We start from the raw sequence: 17,754 nt of genomic DNA on the forward strand, positions 1-17,754 counted from the left end.
TCTCATGGACAAGGTTCTAGAATCCTGTGCCTTGCAACAGAAGCCTCCCAATCCACAGAACCTGGCAATGATGAGGTTCTTCCCAAGTATTCTTCAGCCATCTCAACCAAACTTATTAGGATTTCTTCAATGCGAGTAAGTGTGCTTCCTCCCCATCATTTGATATCCTCCAGTATCTCTAATATAGACAAAGACCATTTCATGACATTCATTTTATTTTACTGTATGTGAATTGTAAACAAAAGCTGAACTCTGAACTTTTGTGCATATTGAAACCTTTTTCCCAGTTTGTTCCCTCAATTGTGAACAATAGTAAGGAATACTCTTAATCATTCAAATATGCAAGAATTTTTCTATCCCTTTTACAACATAGCCTAAGAAATCAAGTATTTGTTACTTCTTTTCTTTCAATGGTCAATGAATATATCAGACACTGCAACTGCTCATGAAGATGCTTTACCTATTTCATACAACTGTCATCAAAAATAAGGCATAAACAGAACTTAGAAGAGGAGACATGAATAAAATAGCAGGATAGGCATAAATTTTTTTTGGCAATTAACTAACTGATTCTTGGGAAAACATCAACCTGAGACGAATGCTTTTAACAGGATAGCTTGGACACATGGTGATAACAAGTCTATTTACTAATTAAAATTGTCTTGGCACCTGCCAATGTTCTTCCTTGACCCTTCCATCTTTAGGACACTCCTTCATCTCTTCATAGTTGTTTAGGCTTTACACCACAAATGCTATTTGTCATCTGCTATGGTCTGTTTCTAAGTTTTACACCATTTACAAGGGTCAACAAATAAGTAAAAATCCCAATCAACCATCATAATTATATATGTTAAAAATGTCAGGTTTTGGGGATACTTTAAATATATTAAAATTGATATCATATATCAGAATTTATAGCCATACTTAGCAGGTCTTGTCAGATTAACATATGTTATTAAGTTGCTTCAAAATCCAACTTTCACCAATAGATTGAATATGCAAAGGGAAAGCCTCTAGCCAAATAATTACAGTTTTGAACTGTATATTTGAATGGTATATATACCGATTTTACAGTAACTTTTTATATATTTTATGTAGAACTAAAGGATTTGGAAATTTTCCATACCAAATAAATAATAACAATTCTTATGTGGTTAACAGTGACAATTACCTGGATTTTGTCATCATACTTTATGAATGAGTCAGTTTTTCATGAATACACAAAAGGATTTACAACACTGTGTCACCATAAAAATAGCAAATTCCGGTTTGTAAATGAAAATAAATTTATTTTATTTTAAATTGAGAGGAAACAAACATTCAATTAAAATAGCTAACATATAATACTAACTTATTTTTATGTGCTTATGAATTATTCATTTACTATATCTCCTTGTATAGTTATTTATACTTAATAATATTAACATTACATTAGTAAAGGAGTAATACGTTCTCCTGATCAAGTTTTATTAGTGTATTATTCACAGTAATGAGTTTCATCATGGTATCTTCATGCATATGTGCCATTATAGTTTGCTGTTGTTCATTGTTCACCCCATATCGTTATTCTATTAAAATGTTTTTTATAAAACATTCAATGTTGCCAGTGACAAACTTGATCAGGTATAGTATGATACTATTTGACTACAATATGCATGTTCTATTAAATATTACATGACTTATAAAGAGTTCATTTCACAATAATATTTTGCTTCCCATAACAGGGCCATGGAACTGATGATGGCTAATTCGCTTCCTCCCTATTTGTAAACTTAACTAGAATACATTCTTCTAGGAGTTGTTGAGTTTCATTTATGCAAAGGAGTATGTGTAGTGCTTATGTTTCTATGAACCACTCTTGTCCCTGAAAATGAAAGAAAAGCTACAGTTTAATGTATTTATTTTCCCCAGAGATTATTCACTCCATATGCAAATTTGTATAAAATTTCTAGCAATTTTTCACAAGAGTATAAGGTTTAAAGTTTAAAGAAAAGTACTGGGTTCATATGACTGCTCAAATGTGAGTTGAAGAAAGATGAGAACAACTAACATGCATAACTGGTCATGATAAGCCCACAAGGCCTCAATACCATAGAAAGAGCTATAGGCAATGGAGGAGAACTGGAAGGGAGAGGTGGTCTTCCCCATAGAAGATCATGTCTATTGATTATCCAGTGGCAAAGGGTCAGCCCTGATGGCATACATACTAGTAAATAACATTATATGGACTAAGGTGGTTGTAAGCATGCAGTTACAGTTAGGGGAAAAAGAGGCTGTAAATTAGAAGGAAAGTGGGGACAGGAATATGGGAGGGGTTGGAGAGAGGAAAGCAAAAGTAGAAATGTAATTAAGTTACAGTCTCAAAAAATGTACGGGGTTCAGAAGAGCATTGACTAAAGGACACAGCAATGATCATGTTAAAATGGTAACCAACATCATTGTATCTTTCAGCCGATCATTAGTGGTGAATTTGCAAAATATTTTGAGTTTCTCTTGAATATAAGTGGACATTGAGTTTCCAAGTTGTTAGAGAACTGTAGTAGGCTCTGAGGTTACTGACAATAGAAAGCCAGACTCTGAGATGTACTGCGAGTGGAAGACCAGTCATGCCAGGAATGGGAAAGGTGACTAAGTGGATTTGTTCCTTGGTTTCCAGGAGACCATTTTCTGAACAGTACCTCACTTACAGCGGAGTGAGACCTAGAGAAAAAACTCAACGAGACTATATCCATATTCCTAGTTCACTGAGATGTTTAGGTCATGTATGTATGTGGTTTTTTTGTGTGTATGTGTGTTTAAGACACTAATTTGAGGATAATTTTTTATATGATGATCGATTATCACTATTATCACTAGGAAGTGAATTTTCCCTTCTCAACTTTCCATTATCTTTGCCTTAATAGCATAATGATGCCTCTGATATTTGTTTTGTAAATCAATTATCTTTAAAAGCTCAACACTGCACTGTAGAGAGGACTCAGTATGGAAATTAGCTGTCCACTGGGAGTAGATATCAAAAGGAAAATAGTTAACCAGGGCTTTGGATTTTGTCTTATAGATCTAAAACATGAGAACCTAGAAGTACTTGTAAAGGGGTCTGGCCACCTCAGTTCTGGGTCCTCTGAAATTTATTGGATGACTCAAAGCCGTGAAGTTGAGTCTCAGGTAAGCTGGTTCATAGGAGTGCTGTATCTCTAGAGCTGTCAGTCCCGATGCTTAGAGAAGAGGTAAATATACATACTAATCAAACACAATCTGAAAGCTACGGATGCCACATAGGTTAGAACTATGATTAAAGCAACACTGACAGAAACCGATCTAACAGTTGCTCCCCTCCCCCCAACTTTGCAGTCCAAATTCGGTTCCTCAATTGTGCAGATTTTTAGTAGGAAGTGTTGGAGGAAAAAACAAATGAGATTTGTAGGTTCCCTCTAAGTAAATGAGAAAACAGAGTGAAAAGGAGAGGGTGTCTTGGAACTGAGAAGCCCCACTGGAAATGAACACAGAGCCTGGGAGTTGCTTCTTTGCTATGGATTACAACACCAATTCTACTGAAAATAAAGTAAAGTGGTATAAAATATTACATAGTGTGAACTTGCTAGGGATTTCTTTTATTTAGAGGTAAATCCTTGTGGTCCTGAAACAGTGTAGCTTTCTGGAACTTCCTATCAGAGGTTTTTGACACATACAGTAATATTTTTACTGCCAAGACACTACAGACTAGTATTGTTGGCAGCAGATGCTGAACAGGCCTTGTGCATAGCCTGTTTGCTTGCCCTATATTGCCCTAAGGTGTCCTTTTGTCCTTCCTCTTTTCCTGTGGTCAGGGAGTCACAGGATGTTTACAATATAGCTATTGCTGGAACATTGTTTCGAGAATCAGCTCTCTGCTGATTTGCTTGCAGTTTTCCTTTTTGGCTGAGATGCTGGGACACAGATCGGAACCTGAGGACTGTACCCTGACCCCATGGAGAGTAGGAAGTAGCAGGGTATATAAGGCTGATGGATAGTCAATAAAGGGCTCTCTTTGAATGATGAACCACGGTGTGTCCTGAGTGCTGCTTAACCTTGACGTCCCTAGCCAGTTCTGGGTCCCAGGCCGTGCAGGTTGTGGCAGGTGGAAGTCACCATCGGGACCTGGAAAGAGGGGTAAGCGAATGAGGCTCACCCTAAAAGGAGGGGTGGAGGATTGAAACATTGGTACGTACCATGGGTAATTCTGCAAAAGCTCAGATGGCCACTGAGGAACGGGAATTAAGATAAGTAAGCAAGGAACAGGAATTAAGTCTAGCACCACACTCACATTTGTGGACACCATAGCTGAAGCAAGTCCTTGTTTTCTGACTGGAGGATGTTTGAATATTCCAGATTGGGAACAAGTAAAAAGAGATTTACAAAAGATGTTGCAAGAGAAGGGCGCAGATAAATTTCCTACCGCTGCATTTTCTCAATGGAGACTTGTGAAAGATGCTCTTCTGACTGATAAAGTGAAAGTGAAAGAGCAACTTTCAGAGTGCGAGCAAGCATTTGCTACCGCTCAGGAGGCAGAGATGAATGAATCTTTGAAAGGGGAAAAGGAAGAGGTCGAGGTCCCCTGTAAAGAGCGTATAAGGATATTTGTGAAAGATTTAATAGATGAGGAAGAAGATGATGATCTTGCCTCTGTCTCAGATTTAGTAGAGGAGGAAGAGCAGCTAGAAAAAGAGATAGAGGAACTACAACAGAATTTGGGCCGTGCAAAAGAGAAAGCACAGTCAGCACCTTCTGCTCCTCTATTGTCTCGACCCCCGCCAAGAAATCCTCATTGGATAAGGGAGGAAAAAGAATCAGAGGACAGATATAGGCAAAAAAAAGGGGGGTGGTGGTGGTGTGGCATGAAACATATCCAGTCATTGAAACTCAGAATCAAGCTGGACAGATGGTCCGGGAGCATGTTCCTTTAACTTTAAGAGATGATGCCTCAGGGAGAAGCTGAGCCATTATGGAGTTTAGTAAGAAATCCACCTGTGTAACTGCCTGTGAGTATTGATAGCCCTGTTTTTCCTGCTGTATTTTCTTCTAATTGGACAATTGGTACTGCTGCCAGCAATGTAAAACTCCAAGAAGGTTTTGTAAAAATGCTCTTTGTTTTGAGAAAAATAGTACAGCTGGCAAGAATAATACCAATGGCATCTCCTTGAATCTGAAAGGCAGCTTTCATGATTGCCTAGTCCTGAGTAATATTTCTTTGGCAGACTTTGTAGGTAGTTCCAGCATGTCCCATGCTGTGGGTCTCCAAGTGCTCCTTTCCCTTTTGTTGTTTGGAATGGTGATGTGGGAGGGGAGGGACTACTGAACTGTTCAGTTCTAAATTGTAGCTTGAATAATTGCTGGAGTGAAAATGATTCCCATGCAGTGATTGTGAGAATACCCGCATTTGCAGTGATGCCTCTGAAGAGTCCTTCTGATCAGTTTCCGCTGCAACTGAAGAGGAGAAGAATAGACTTTGGAATTACTGCCGCAATTGTTGCAGCTGTGGCTGCATCCGCTGTTGCTGCTACAGCTGCTGGGCTTGCATTATCTCAGACTGTTCAACAGGCTGCCGTTATCAACACATTATCTGAGAGGGTGGCTGGTGCCTTGGACATTCAGCGAACATTGAGGGACAATTACACTTTGGAATTCTGATGCTTAATCAGCAAGCAGCACTGTTACAAGAACAAATAGATATGTTGTGGATACACCAACATATGTTATATGTTTATGGAATGTCAGAAGTTTGTATAATGGAACATTTTTGAACTATTCAATTCAGTTAGCACATGCTATTGTAAGGATTAATGAAACTCAAGTTGTTCCTGTAAATGAGCAGACATGATGGTAATTAATGTCTAAAGCTACTGGGTGGATTACTAGATGGGCAGGGTCTGTTTCTCTCTTATTAATCTGTGCAGGCGGTATGGGAATTGGGTAATTTCTGCTATGCCGATGGCAATGCCAGTTCACTTGACACCGACAGGTAACCAAGCAAGCCCTTCAGCCATGTCACCCTATGAATCTGCACAAGTGTGGTTACAAATGTTGGACAGATAGTACCCAGAGACGGGCAACTCCTGTGGTCATCATGCGACCTAAGGCAGGGAGCATAAGGACAGCCCCCTATGATGGGTAAGTTTGGGGATTGCAACAGGTGACCTAAGGCAGGGGCTATCTGATCTTCCACAGGCTGTTCTGGCCGATGTGTTCCTTTTAAAAATAAAAAGGGAGAGCATGTCGGCAGCAGTAAGTTTGCTGCCTTAATTTTAAATGCCCCTTTTTGTCCTGTCCCAGTTAAGTTGTTGGTGTGAAAAATGTGCAGTTGGGTTCTGGAGGGTGCTGGGCATCAGTTCCCCTGTGGTTTTTCCTGTTTGGAAAACAGTGTTTGGCTTGCCTCTGGATACAGATTAACCATTCCTTGACCCCTGCTGTTAGAGGGGAATATAAGCCCATGTTGGTATGAATAAAGAAAGCTGCTTCCCTGACAAACTGAAACTGGGTGTCTAGAGTGCTGTTTAACCTCGGTGTCCCTCGCCAGATTTTGTGCTCCAGCTGCGCAGGCCGTGGCAAGTGGAGGTCTCACTGAGATATAGTATGTGGGGGAGTTCCAGTTCAAAGTAGATGATCTTTTATAATGGAAATCTCTATCACACTGTCATACTGAATTCATCCACAGAATACATCAAGGATATTGTATCTCATATATGTGTTGCCCTTGTTATCACAGTTACAATAATAGTTACTAGGGTGTTAATTAATGGACACACACACACAGAGACAGAGAGAGACAGAGAATCTCTTCAGGACACTTACCCAAAGTTCCGTTGTACAATCCTAGAAGGTGTTTTTCTTTGCACACTGTGCCTGGTGACATGAATTGACAATCTTCAATAAACTCCAAAGCACAATCAGCACTGTAACTCATAGTTCAGCCCTCCACAAAACATGGATCTTTAGTACAAGATCTACAGTCACACCATTTTTCATCTTCAATGACAACATTCCTACATAGGTTAGATGTTAAAATGACCTGTAGATTTGAGACTAGTATGTAGGGAAATTCCAGATGGATAAGAAAACCCAAAAAGACAATCTTTGTAGGGAGTAAATACTCTTTGCCTGTCTTTCAGCTGTTCTCAGAGGAGGTGGGCCACTGTTCACATTCCCTCCATTGCCCCTTACCAGACCTTACAGTAGTTGACATTCAAGGTTGTAATGGTAGTGGTACCTCTTTAAAGTAGTGGTTCCCAAATTTACAACATCATGGCAGTTGATGAGTTTTATATTACTAATTTTTGTTGGAGATATTATGCAGCTTCTACTCCCAAATTATGAGACACAGTATTACCATCTGAGTCAGAGAATTACCTTTGAAACTGTCCACTATTCTATTATAGATAAGATTGCATATTTCTCCAAGATTGGCTAGGTTCTATGTACCATATGCACAATTTATAAGAAAGATGTGCAATATCCTGACAAATGTGGTCATAAGGCTGTCTTTCCTCTATGGGCAACATTTCCCAAGGACCTAAGGAACCTGCTTTATACCTGTTTCTACTACTACAGAATATATTTCATTCTACATCTTAAAGTCAAGTAAAACCATACCAATATGCAATAGAAAATAATAGGCATTTATTTCATTTATGTTGATGTTTATATTATCCTTTGTATAAGAACAATTAATTTCTCAATAATAAAATGTCTATGATTTGCCACCAATATGATTTCAGGAACTCATCTGTGGGGTCCTCAATCCTAATAATTGCTTTATTTCAATGTGTAGGCATCACTCTTTAAATTTCAGTAGTCATTCTTCCGTTAGGCTGTATCTCAAGCGAAATAATTCCACCTCTTCACTGTGAATATAAGAAATCAGAGTTCAAATTGAAATAGAGGATGGGTTTGACTACCTAAAAGGTATTCCTTATTTTAATTTATCAATGAAAGTCTTCCGAATTGGAAGTAAAAGCAACCATGAACCTTTATTCCTTATCAACAAAACTGTGGTATTAACAGCTTTTCTCCCCAAAGGCTGGCACTTCAGAAAAGCACCTTGGTCACTGTAGGTGAGAGATATATGGATATCAAGTAATTCATGTGTTTTATATAGAAAATGCGTCTTTAGTTTCTAAAATACAGGTCATGAAACATCTATCCAGGGGCCTAGTGTCTCCACTAGTGTCAGTGACTATTATGGGACCATTTTAGGGCTGCTGTACTGTTAAGAATCTCAAGTTAGTGTCCATGAAGATAGAAAAAGCAATGGTCCAGAGTTGCTGGATAGTGATTCTCACATGTATCAGGGTCTCACTGAAGACCATGTTCTGTGGACCTGGAGATATATGTTGTGAATCACCCAACATGGGTGCCAGGAACAAGTTCTAGTTCTCTGAAAGGGCAATACATTTTTTTCTAACCACTGAGGAATTTCTCTAGCTCCTTGTTCTGGCTAAAATATAGCCAGATTGTTTATGTGCAGATGACAAGTGGCACAGTTTAGTCTTTTTTAAATATATATATTTATTTATATATATTTGTACATATAAATAACACAAATATATATTTATATATAATATATTCTTTAAATATATAATATGATATATAAGTATAAACAAATACATATATATGTGATTATTTTCATCATAAATAGTATTTAATATTAATGGATTCATTTGCCATACAAAAACTTTTTAATATCTTGGAGTGCCGTTAATAATTGTTTATCCTAATACTTGTGCCATTGGAGTCCTGCTGAGAAAATCTTTCTTGTGTCTTTAAATTGAAGTGTATACTTTCTCTTCAGATTCAGGATGCCAGGTCTTTTGTCTAGATTGAAAATTTCTATCCTGTAAAGAAAATCCTTAAACAGAAAGGTAAACAAGTCAAAATAGCTCCAGGAATTCCGTGAACAGATTCACTAGGTTCTTCCATTCCAAGGGTAAACAGTAGAGTTGGAGAAAGTTAATCTTAGAGAAGCCAAACTGCAAAGAGGACTGTGAGACCAGCTCAGCTTCTGGGAAGAAGCAGAAACCAGCTGAACTGCATACATGAAGTGTAGAAGAACTGAGTTGCTTGGAAAGGGTACTCTTCAACTTGCTGAGTTGCTGGTATGTTGTGCAACACACTCCAGGTTCCCAGATTTTGTGAGCTGCCATGCTTGCTATAGTGGGTGTGGTGATGCAGTTGTCTTTCAGTTATTTCTGCTCTTGTAAGTAACTCCTCACCTATATTACTTTAAGTAAACAACAACAACAACAAAAACCTCTTTCGTTTGCCAAATTGAACTTTGGTATGTCATACATTCCTATCTGGGGTGAGCAGAAATGCATGTGGTATTTCCCCAGGAAAAGTCTTCTTACACAATATTAATCCATTTGGATTTGAGTTTTGTGAAGAATGAGAGATAAGAATCTAGTTTCATTAGCCAGTTTGACTAGCACCATTTGTTGAAGATGCTATCTTTTCTCCAATGTATATTTGTGGACTCTAAGAAAGTGGCTGTAAAAGTGTCTCATATCTAGTTTTTCTTCTATTATTCATTTGTGAACACTGCTAGCTACAATAATATCTGGTCTGCCAAGATATGTATACCTACTGGTGCAAAATTTTATGGTTGGATTTAATGCCTGCTCTGCAAGAGAGAACTCCTACCTGGTACTGTTACCTGAATTCCTAACCCAAACCCAAGGGAAAAAAATCAATACTGTTATTCTGCTTAACAGTCATAGTAATAATCTGCCCCCTGTGTTTTTATTTTCATGCCAGAGATTAGTGCTTCTTTCAGCCCTTACGAGATAAGCTTAAAAGCAAAACAAACAAAAAACCAAAAAAGAAACAATAGTATGAGAGAACCACAGCTGGTTAGAGTATAGAGAATAAGAGATTCTGTAGAACTAAATTCTAAGTAGGACAACTCTATCATATTTCATACTTGGGATTATCATAGACAATGAATTGAAATTATTTATTAGTCGGAAGTCTGCTGTGTATCAGTGTTTGACAGACATGCAAATGGCATTGTACACATGGACTCACGGTGGCTGACTACATGCACCAGACCTTTACAAAGTCAATCTAGCCAAAGTTCCACTATGCATGGTAGAGTGCCACATGGTGTTCCACAAGTAGTTGAGGCACTATTGCAATTGATCGCCACTGGGAGAGGGATAAGGGCTCTGGTAGGTTCCCGATGCTGCAGTAGATAGTCCTACCATCACTCACATAAAGGTTACACTAAGTGGTTTCAGTGGGTTTAAAAGCAGAGCCAGCATATGAAGTTGGGAAATAATCGTGGTGGGAAAAAGAGGATTGAAGGGAATGGAGGAATGGTGGATTTGATTAAAATATGTTACATATAAGTTTGAAATTCTCAATAAAAAAGAAAAAGAATACTGATGGAAATCTAAAGTGCATCTTTTGGGTGAAGAAATCTTAACTCATATATGTTAATTTATAACAACTCTCAGCAGTTCTTTCTTTCCATTTATAATAAATTATTATCGTTATATTTTTAGATTGTATTTTAATTACAATATTCCTCTCTTCCCTTTCTTCCTTTCCAACCTCCCTATATACCCCCCTACTCTCTTTCAAATTCATGGCCTCTCTTTTCAAAAGTTATTTTCAAAAAATACATCTTCAAAAATGTATTTGAATGTTCCCAAATATAACCTGCTGAGTTCATATGTTACACGTATGTTTGTTGTCTGTGCTGACCGTTTGACACTGGACAACCAATTGTTATGCTCTTCTCTGGGGAGGGCCACCCCTCTCCCTCCCAGCTGTATTTTGTTGGCTTGTAGCTCTTTGTGTAGGATAGAGGCCCTGTGGTCTTCCCCACATCCAGTCTGGCATATTCATTGGTGTCCTCCTTGTTCATCTCACATTTGGGCAGTCATGGTGGTGAGACTTTACAGGTGTAGCTTCGGATATCACTAGGAGATACAATCTTACACCAAAGTCCCTCATCCATCTGTTGCAAAGAGAAACATAAGGTATGAAGATGACACTTATTTGTGAGAGTAAGGACAAATATTTATAGACTATTATTAGGAATTATACTGACTTAGTAACTTAGTGGTTGTAGATTCTTCTCCAATAACCATGATTTCATTGAGTAGTTAGGTAGGTTTTCAGTCCAGGCATAATCTGTCTTGTTGAGTGTTTCTTAAGGACAATTAGAGAGCCATTAGTTACAACAAAGGTATGTGTGTCATTAATACACGTGTAGAGTTTTCATGCCATGCTGGTCATTGATGGGATTTGTAGTTGTTTGGGGCTGTTGGTTGACTCTCTTTTGGAAGCTTGAATGGCACCTTCTAGCACCATAAAAGCTAGTCCTCAGAGAGGGGACATTCAGGTTAGTTCCATCTCAGTGGCTTCTGTGCCTCACTTCCAAAGTATGCAGTGCCTTCAGCAGTAGGGACTTACCTTCCACCTCTGCAGAGTAACCAAGGGCAACACCCATAAGCTGTATGTGTTGGGAATCTTTTTGACAGCACTATCCAAAAAGTCCAAAGTGGGTTTCTAGTGTCCAGTATTGGAATGTTTTTAAATGGACTTTGTCTCTTGGCGGGATCACCATCCCCAGATAAGAAAAGTTCATTAAAACTTTTTACATGTACATTTATACTTAATTACATATCTTGTAGGTTTTTGTCTTTTAGGTAGTTAATTGTATGATTTCTTGTAGCTTTTTCAGGTATTTACGTTGTTTATTTTACCAATCTACTTCCCTCCTCCTGTATTTATCTCCTTCCTCTTTCCATAAGGAGCCCCCACTTTGCCTTTTCCCTATCAGATAACTTGTATCTTGTTATTCCCCTTTACCTTCCTCCCATCTTCTTCTTTATTTATCACCCCCACCTCACTAAAGAGCCTCCTATTCTTCCAATTCCCCCTTTAAATAACCCGTATGATAAATTATTCAGGTTAGGAGAGGTACATAAAATGCATTCATTGCTTTTTCTCATGGTCTTTAATTTGTAGTTCATAGAAGTTATTATTCATTTACTTTCTCTCATCCTTTCAAATTGCCAGTGTCAAAGCATCACTTGTCACTTGGAGTAATTACCATTTATTGTTTACTTCATCCAGTGCTGGATATTCTTTTTAGTTTATGCTTTTCCCTTTTATATGAGGGTGAACGTTAACCTAATTTATTTTTATTTATCATTATCATAGTGTTTGTGGAGTAAGTTTGAGTACATAATTTTGTAAACTTTGGTACTTTTTAATTTACTTTGCAGTGCATCTGTGAATATGAGTATGCATGTGTTTGTGTTAGTTGGTAAGTATGTGCCAGGGAATAAACATAAATCTGGATGCCATAGATCAACTACAGGTGTTGTTCCCCAGACATTGTTTCTACTAAAATAATTATTTTATTCTTTATGTGCATGTGTATGCATGTTTCTGTATGTGCATATACACGTGCCTACAGATGCCGTCAGGGTACAGAAGAGGGTGAGATCACCTAGAGCTAGGTACAGGAAATGATGAGCCACTCAGTTTTGGTGCTGAAAGTCAAATCCTGGTTCTCTGAACCACAAATCCATCTCTCATCCCATGTTGTTATATATTTTTTAGTTTTTATTATTTATTGATATATGTTAGTGTCTGTATGCATCTACCTTGTTCTTTGAGACAGCATCTGCCATAGGAACTAGAGGCTTACTAATTAAATTGTCTGTGTAGCAGACAGTAGATCAGTTGTCTCAGCCTCCCCAGTTTTGTGATTACAAGCACATACTACTATGTAGGGCCATTTTAAAGGTGCTAAGAAACAAACTCAGACGTTTATGTTTGCCCAGCAAGCACTTTACCAACTGAACTCCATTAGCCCTTTGTGCACATCTTTAATGTGACAAAAATGTCTTATTAAGTGGGAAATGTGATCAAGTAAGAAAAGCAGATTGCCACCACATGGAGTGCCAAGAGCCCACTAAAGAAAAAGAGTCAGTAAAAGAGACATTTGAAGACAATATCCTGAAATTGTGGTAAAAATTCTATCATGATGAATAAGTGTCCATGATTAATTTGATGCAGGTTAAAATTACTGTAGAGTGTAGACTTGTGTTGCAATGAAAAGGTATTATTCTCCACTAATCTTCATTTTTATGACTGCATCAACATGAGTGTTTTAGGAATTATTCCTTAGACTTTGTTTTAAAGTGTGTATTAGGAAACCAATTTGAAAGAAAGTTTGAGCCAGACCATCTAGTGTTACTCTCATGATTCCAGAGCCAACAACTCCTACAGAGATATAACATTATCTGAGTATATGTTATCATTGTTGAGTTGGTGTTTTGGAGGGATGCTTGACCGTGGGAGTTGGAGTGTCTCTAACTCTTTTGCCTGCTTTTGGGGCCCTTTTCCATCTACTGGATTGCCTTGCCCAGCCTTGATGTGAGGATTTGTGCCCAGTCTTAATGTATCTTGATGTACCATTTTCAGTTGATGTTCTTGGGAAGCCTGCTCTTTTCTGAGGGGAGGTAAGGGAAGTGGATCTAGGAGAGGAGGAGGTGGGTGGGACTGAGAGGAGTGGAGCAAGGGGAGCTGAGGTTGGGATATATTGTACGATAGAAGAATAAATAAAAGTTTTTTTTTTTTTTTAAATTGCAGAGTGATAATAACAGACTTCCAGGTGATTCTCAGATTCACTATTTCTCATCCCAACCACTTAAAACCCAGGCCCACTCTTTTGAAACTACGTTAAAATACATCCAAACCTGTTTAGAGACACCTAATACAACAGAACTATTAAAGAGCATGGCACTCCCCCACATCTAAACAACTGTTAAGAATTATGGGCTACATATGTGCATCTAGTAGTCATTTGAGCTATTCTCCTTCAGGAAAAAGAATTACTGAAAGACCAATGGCAAAGGTGATATTCATGTTCCTTCCAGCTATGCCCTGACCCACGACTCATCTCTAACACCCATATTCTGAGCAAAGATTTTTATTCAAAGCCACACAGGATGAATAGAATACAAATTCTTTCTTTTGTTTGGTTTTCATGGAGTTAATTCTAGATTTTTGTGCCTAGCAGCAGGGGCTTTCATGAGTGCAGAACATGTCAACTGACTGAAGTTCTTCCTGACTGATTCTCCACTATCTCAGGCAAACTTGTTTTTGCCTTCCTCCTCAATGTATGACTGACTTCCTCACGCTCATTTGCTTACATCACAGTAACTCAGGTATGAATGAAGCTCATTTCTTTACTTCCATTTCTCTTGTTTCTCCCATACAGCAAAAGCAGATTAACTCTGTATGTTTGTTCATGTTGAAATCCTTGTTTCACTTCATTCATCACTATTGAATCATATCACACGACACTGAAATTATCTGAAGCCCCAGAAAACAGTTTACATCTCTTTTCCAAAACAGTCTAAGGAATCAAGTCGCTCTCACCGCTTATATGTTTTGAGGGTTAGTGACTATTTCTAAGACATTGTATACCCGCATGTGGCTTCTTTGTCTGTTTTATAATGTATGATGAAAAAGAAAAGCCGAAAGACAGAATTCAGAAGATGGAAGATAAAACAACAGCGTATGGATCGTCATCATTGACAATGAACTAGGTGATAGTTGAAAACATTCCAATCTAAGGCCAGTGTATTCAACAGGTTAGATGGGATAAGCAGTGCAAACCAGTGTAACATATTTGTAAAACTGGTAAGGCTTGCAGGTTTGGTATCTGCCATTGATGTAGTGTGTTTCTTATTGCCCCATATGATCATATGAAGATCTTGGTATTTTCCTTTTCATGCTGTTTTCTAGCTTTTATTCCCATTGCTTATTAAAAGTATCTAATTTCACCCTAGGATGTAAGTCCCTCTGTGGGTTTTCTGTCATCTCTACCTTACGTAACACAAATGTAATTCCTTAAAAATATTAATTTATTGTCTGTCAGATTAAGGGTCCAGAACTCCAATATCATGGTGTTATCATGGCCATACTTCCTCTGATATGGCTAAGGAATCACTTATTTGGGGATTTTTCTTCAGTTTTGGACCCCCCCCTCCCTGGGATGCCTAAGCATAATACTATTCGCTACCTGCTGTGGTCTATATCCAAATATTAACTCCATTTACATGAACTTTGATTTATATCATAAAATATTATCTTTAAGTAAAAAATTTCTAGGAGTCAAAGCCATATATGTTAAAACTGTCACTTCTTTGAGATGCAATAAAAGTATTATAAATATGTATGTACCTAACACCAGAATATCTAAATATATGAAATCTATATTGAGATATCAGTGTGAGAGAAGTAGCAGTAAAATAATATTAGGTTACTGAAAAGCCCTACTTTCAACAATAGATTGTATGTCTAGATGGAATATCAATAGGCAAATAACTATATATATGAATGGTATTAGAGTATAAATTTATAAGAATATATTATAAATATTTTACAAATGACCAGAAGATTTTGAAACTAACCAGTACAAGGTGATGCAATTTTAGGGAAATAAAAATGTTCCTAGTTTGATCATCACACTTTGTAAATTACATTATCAGTTTAATCACACTATACTCCAGAAGGAAGTACAACTATGTTTCAAAAGTAACAAATACCAATGTGAAAAAGAACATGACTTATTTTATTTTATTTTTCAGGTGAAAAAGAAGCAAGCATGAAATTAAAATCAGGGCATCTTATTAAAATGAGACAAATTTATTAAAGTAAGCTGTTTACTATTTGCATTTTACTTTTTTTGTTTCTTGTTGCTTATATGTATATCAAGTTGTTAAATCTGTAGTAATATCATTTGATTATATTTTTAAGTTAGCATACACAGCAATGGATTTCATCATGCTGTCTTCATATATAAATATAAACTACAGTTTGTACTCCTTCATTCCTTTCATCCACTTCTCTCTTTAATGTGGTATTATAACCAGACTTTTTAATATGTCCAATTTTTCCAGTGATAGGCTTAATCTGAGATCTACATTGAGTTTTCAGCTATATTTTACCTGAAATAGTACATTTTATATGACTTGCATATGGCTTATTTCCCAATAATTCTTTTTCTTTTTCTTTTAGAATCTGGTAACCAGGCTCCTTATACATTGAAAGCTAATGATCCCTCCTTCTCCCTGTTGCTGAGGAAGCACATGTAAAGCTTAACTGGGATATATATTTTTATAGGGCTTATTGAACTTTCTTTAAACAAATCTGTATGTGTAGTGTTTGTTTCCATAAGTCAGAGAAAACAGTCATGTTTCTGAAAAATGAAGAAAAACTACACTTAAATATACTACTTTCTTTTAGAAATAAAAGCTAATCAAAACCAATTTTAAAAACATTAGTTTACACCTTCCCAAATTGAAAATCTGTCTCAAACTTTGAGCAAAATTTCATAAATCATTAAGGTTCAATGTTGAAACAAAAAAGTGAGAAAGTCAATTATAGAATGTAATGATTTAATCAACTCCTTCAGTGCTTCAGAGGCATGTCATTGATGAAACAGGAAAGTTCAGAGCATTTCCTTATTAATATAACAGAGTAGGGGATTTTCTAGCCAACAGCGGCCTGTGGGAGACTCACAGTAGACAGACAGATGCTAGGACTCTCAGATGTACAGATAGCAGCAGACCAATCATTTTAGGAATGTGAAAGGGGGTCAAAGTGGTTTTGTTCTTACTTGGGTCTGCAGATGAGACCATGGTCTAACAACACATAATTTACAGCCTAGTAAGACTCAGAGGAAAATGCTCAGCCAGGCTGTACTCTGAGACCCAATACCCTGAGATGTTAGGTCATGAATACACCAGTGTTTAAGTCACTGATTGGGGAATAATTATTTTACCTAATGCTCAATAGACATTGTACACTTTAGGGAATCTTTTTTCTTTTTTATATGCTTCCCATAAGAACCTCAGAGAGATAATGTGCTACCTTATATTTGTTTCATAAGTAAATTCTCTTAAATATCCGACTACTTTGGGGTGGATCTGAGTTTTCTTTCACTGAAAATCTCTTACACATGTTACTTTAGAAATTCAAAACTCTACACAAAAGGCTGCAGCATGACAATTTATAAGACTAAGAGGTCATAAAATAGGAAATACAGATAACTTGATCCCAGAAAATATTGGTGTATAACGAGAAAAATAACCTGTCTTTCTAAAATATTTTATGTCCTTAACTATATTTATGCAGGTAGCAAAGTAGATATATTGACTGAGAGATTTGAATGATGTCAATGATGATGTTGGTTCTCTAAGTGTCTTGATAAATGGGTTTCAAATGTTCAAGATTCTTTTCTTATTTGGCTAACATCTTTAAACCTCCTCAATATGTAATTTCAGAGTGCTATTGTTGCTGATGATAGTGATGATCATGAGGATAAAGATGAAATTGGCTTTTTATGGATCACTGAGATCAATCAAGAATAGACTCTTAGTGAACCCTATAGGTCTTGGGCATAGCCATCTCAGCAAAACATGAAAATAAAGCTCAAAGAATTAATACGGTCAATTTTGAACTACAAAATTTCTTTATATCTTTTTGTTAGATTTTTATGTTTTGTGGCATTTCCCTTTGCACTATATGATATGCCACACGATTCTTGGCATATTTCACAGATATCTCTGTGTGTCGACAATGTCCTATGAATAGTAGCATCACCTCCAATGAGGACCATTAAGATTAGAGTACTAGTAAGATTGCCATTTTAATACTAGTAATTAACAATGTAGCAAAATTGACTTAAAC

The 17,754-nt window shown here is 37.1% G+C and overlaps 1 long non-coding RNA gene across 1 annotated transcript; it reads left to right on the forward strand.

The window, feature by feature from the left end:
• The first annotated feature begins 63 nt into the window (after positions 1-63).
• Positions 64-15,715, forward strand: LOC119089221. Its single transcript, XR_005093095.1, has 4 exons — positions 64-135; positions 3,059-3,165; positions 14,075-14,222; positions 15,651-15,715. It is a non-coding gene; the product is annotated as an uncharacterized LOC119089221 (long non-coding RNA).
• Positions 15,716-17,754: the final 2,039 nt, after the last annotated feature.

The sequence above is a fragment of the Peromyscus leucopus genome, chromosome 17, assembly GCF_004664715.2.
Source record: "Peromyscus leucopus breed LL Stock chromosome 17, UCI_PerLeu_2.1, whole genome shotgun sequence".
Classification (NCBI taxonomy): Eukaryota; Metazoa; Chordata; class Mammalia; order Rodentia; family Cricetidae; genus Peromyscus; species Peromyscus leucopus.